Source organism: Suncus etruscus, chromosome 9 (assembly GCF_024139225.1).
Source record: "Suncus etruscus isolate mSunEtr1 chromosome 9, mSunEtr1.pri.cur, whole genome shotgun sequence".
Lineage (NCBI taxonomy): Eukaryota > Metazoa > Chordata > Mammalia > Eulipotyphla > Soricidae > Suncus > Suncus etruscus.
In genome coordinates, this window is record NC_064856.1 from 18,378,488 (window position 1) to 18,382,481 (window position 3,994).

Consider the following 3,994-nt stretch of genomic DNA (forward strand, 5'->3'; position numbering starts at 1 on the left):
GGTTCGAATCCCGGTGTCCCATATGGTCCCCCGTGCCTGCCAGGAGCTATTTCTGAGCAGATAGCCAGGAGTAACCCCTGAGCACCACCGGGTGTGGCCCAAAAACCAAAAAAAAAAAAAAAAAAGAAAAAAATAAAAATTTAAAAAACATGGGCTGGAGCAATAAGATAGCAGGGTAGCTACTAGCCTTGCATGCAGCTGACCCATTTTGAATTCCTGGCAGCACATGATGTGGAGTCTGGAAAAGAGATGACTTTTGATTTTGGGGTGTAGCCTTTTAACTTTGGATTTCAGTGTGTAACTTTTGAGACTAGGCCCAAGGAGACAGCTGATTCCTGAGACCAGGCTATAAATCACAAAGGACATTCCAAGGAATGCAAGGACTTCTTATTTTCCACCAGACACCTTGAAGGGAGGGAAACCAACTAATCATCTTACATTCCAACAGGGGAACACCTGGACCCTCAAGGAGGAAGATCCCCGCAGAGGACAGATGGCCCTTGAAGATTAGGGAGGAATAATTGCACACACTCACTAAAAAGGGGTAACACATGGGTATAGATTGAATAACACATAGGTATAGAATAAGGATAAATCTAGTTTAATGCTATTCTCGCTTCTATCCCTGGCTTGCTTGATATAATGAACAAGGTTCCTTCCCCTAATCACTCTGGTCACTACGGTCAAGAGTTCTTCACCCTGGGGCCGGAGAGATAGCATGGAGGTAAGGCCTTTCATGCAGGAGGTCATCGGTGTCCCATAAGGTCCCCCGTGCCTGCCAGGAGCAATTTCTGAGCCTGGAGCCAGGAATAACCCCTGAGCACTGCCGGGTGTGACCCAAAAACCACAAAAAAAAAAAAAAAAAAAAAAAAAAGAGTTCTCCACCCTGTAGATTAGGCAACTACCTGAAGGGTTCAACCTGTATCTCTGCATGCCATCAGCCTAGGAGTTGGGGGTAAATAATGTCATGAACGGGCTAAACAGACAGAAAATTGTGCCTTTTCTGTAAATAATCATTGGATGATTCAAACTGTATAAACCTATGAAACACTTTGACTTGTATGCTCATTATCATGTGAATTCCCTTAAATGTTTGTGAATTTGGATTCTTGGGGTCTCACTGCAGACCGAGTTCCCAGCTTGCGGTGACACCCCAGGATCCTGGAAAACAAATAAACCTACGTGTGATTGCATCCTCCATGGTTTGTGTCTCCTCAATTGAGTGGTGGGCTTTCCTCGGACCTTGGGCATCCCTGACCTGGCCTCCCCGGGCTTGGCCATCTCCAATCCCCGGTCCAGGTCAGTTTTGGTCAACTTTAAGAATATAATCCGGGGCCGGGCGGTGGCGCTAAAGGGCCGGGCGGTGGCGCTAAAGGTAAGGTGCCTGCTTTGCCTGCGCTAGCCTTGGATGGACCGCGGTTCGATCCCCCGGTGTCCCATATGGTCCCCCAAGCCAGGAGCAACTTCTGAGCACATAGCCAGGAGTAACCCCTGAGCGTCACAGGGTGTGGCCCAAAAACCAAAAAAAAAAAAAAAAAAAAAAAAGAATATAATCCGGGGGCCGGTGAGGTGGCGCTAGAGGTAAGGTGTCTGCCTTGCAAGCGCTAACCAAGGAAAGACCGTGGTTTGATCCCCCAGCGTCCCATATGGTCCCCCCAAGCCAGGGGCGATTTCTGAGCACTTAGCCAGGAGTAACCCCTGAGCATCAAACAGGTGTGGCCTGAAAAACCAAACCAAAACAAAACAAAACAAAAAAAACACAATATAATCCCCTGAGCTTCATCAGGATTGATCCTGGTGAGCCCCAACCCGGGTTCAATCCCCAGCACCTCATATGAGCCCTGAGCCCTGCGAGGAGTGATTCCTGAATGCAGAGCCAGGAGGAAGCCCTGAGTACCACCAGATGTGGCCTAAAAACAAACCAATGAAAAAGCTCTGTGGGTCTGAATGCTGATGTTCATCCTGCTGGTCTGCTCCCTTTCTGGAGCTGAGCTGAGTTCTGGTAAGAACAGGGAATAACTATGTGCCTGCCTGAAACATATCAGTTGCATCTCAATATTTTGTTTTTGGCTTTGGGCCACACCCGGTGATGCTCAGGGGTTTCTCCTGGCTATGCGCTCAGAAGTCGCTCCAGGCTTGGGGGACCATATGGGACACTGGGGGATCAAACCGCGGTCCATCCTAGGCTAGTGCTGGCAAGGCAGATACCTTACCTCTAGCACCACCGTGCCAGCCCCTTTTTATCTTCTTCTTTTTTTTTTTTTGGCATCTCAATATTTTTTTTTTTTTTTTTTTTTTTTTTTTTTTTTTTTTTTTTGGTTTTTGGGCCACACCCGGTAACGCTCAGGGGTTACTCCTGGCTATGCGTTCAGAAGTCGCTCCTGGCTTGGGGGACCATATGGGACGCCGGGGGATCGAACCGCGGTCCGTCTCCTAGGCTAGCGCAGGTAAGGCAGGCACCTTACCTCCAGCGCCACCGCCCGGCCCCACATCTCAATATTTTTAAAGGTCCACCCCAACCTTCATGCCTGCACTGGAAAGATAGGATTGGGAGTCCTTGTCTTGTACTTAGCTGTTTTCCATTTGATTGCAGCACTGCATATAGTCCCCCATATGCAGCAACACCAAGACTGAGCCTGTCAAGAGTAGTCCCTGTGCACTGCCAGATGTAGCTCCCCAATAACCATCCACCAACTCCCCACCCCACTCACAGACCTTGTTTTCCTCTGCCTCTAAGTCACCCTTCTCTCCAATCTTTGGGTAATCCGCATCACCTGCACCTGATCCAGGTCTTAAGGGTCTCCTCTGCATCTCACCAGCCACTTTTTCGCTCCCCAAGATCCTCTCAACCTACTCCAATGCACTTGCCCAGGTCTCTGTCCTATCCACCGTTCGTTCTGGAGAAGCTTGGGTCTTTGTTTTTGTTTGCTTGTTTGTTTGTTTTTGGTCACACCCAGCAGCACTCAGTGGTTTCTTCTTCTTCTTTTCTTCTTCTTCTTCTTCTTCTTCTTCTTCTTCTTCTTCTTCTTCTTCTTCTTCTTCTTCTTCTTCTTCTTCTTCTTCTTCTTCTCTTCCTCCTCCTCCTCCTTCCTCCTCCTTCCTCCTCCTTCCTCCTCCGTCCTCCTCCTTCTCTTCTTCTTCTTCTTCTTCTTCTTCATCTTCTCTTTTCTTCTTCGTGTTTCTTCTTCTTCTTCTTCTTCTCCTCCTCCTCCTCGTCCTCCTCCTCCTCGTCCTCCTCCTCCTCCTCCTCCTCGTCCTCCTCCTCGTCCTCCTCCTCGTCCTCCTCGTCCTCGTCCTCCTCCTCCTCCTCCTCCTCCTCCCCCTTCTCCTCCTCTCCTCCTCCTCCTCCTCCCTCCTCCCCCTCCTCCTCCTCCTCCTCCTCCTCCTCCTCCTCCTCCTCCTCTTCTTCTTCTTCTTCTTCTTCTTCTTCTTCTTCTTCTTCTTCTTCTTCTTCTTCTTCTTCTTCTTCTTCTTCTTCTTCTTCTTCTTCTTCTTCTTCTTTTTTGGGCCACACCCGGCGGTGCTCAGGGGTCCTGGAGTGCTCACTTCGGCAGCACATATACTAAAATTGGAACGATACAGAGAAGATTAGCATGGCCCCTGCGCAAGGATGACACGCAAATTCGTGAAGCGTTCCATATTTAAAAAAAAAAAGAAAAGAAAAGAAATAGCTCCTGGCAGGCACGGGGGACCATATGGGACATCGGGATTCGAACCAACCACCTCTGGTCCTGGATCGGCTGTTTGCAAGGCAAATGCCACTGTGCTATCTCTCCAGGCCCCAGTGGTTACTTCTGACTCTGTACTCAGAAGTCGCTCCTGGCAGGCATGGGGGACCATATGGGATGCTGAGATTCGAACCACTGTTTGTCCCAGGTGGGCGGCATGCAAGGCAAATGCCCTACCTCTGTGGTAACGCTCCGGCCCCAGCTTGGGTCTTTGTGATCCTATCTCTGCAGAGGTCGTGCTCCTTCACAGCCAGCAGGCAGGACAC

The 3,994-nt window shown here is 49.4% G+C and overlaps 1 non-coding gene across 1 annotated transcript; it reads left to right on the forward strand.

The window, feature by feature from the left end:
- Positions 1-3,538: 3,538 nt before the first annotated feature.
- LOC126019636 (U6 spliceosomal RNA) lies at positions 3,539-3,645 on the forward strand. The gene has a single exon (XR_007499268.1). It is a non-coding gene; the product is annotated as a U6 spliceosomal RNA (small nuclear RNA).
- The last annotated feature ends 349 nt before the right edge of the window (positions 3,646-3,994 follow it).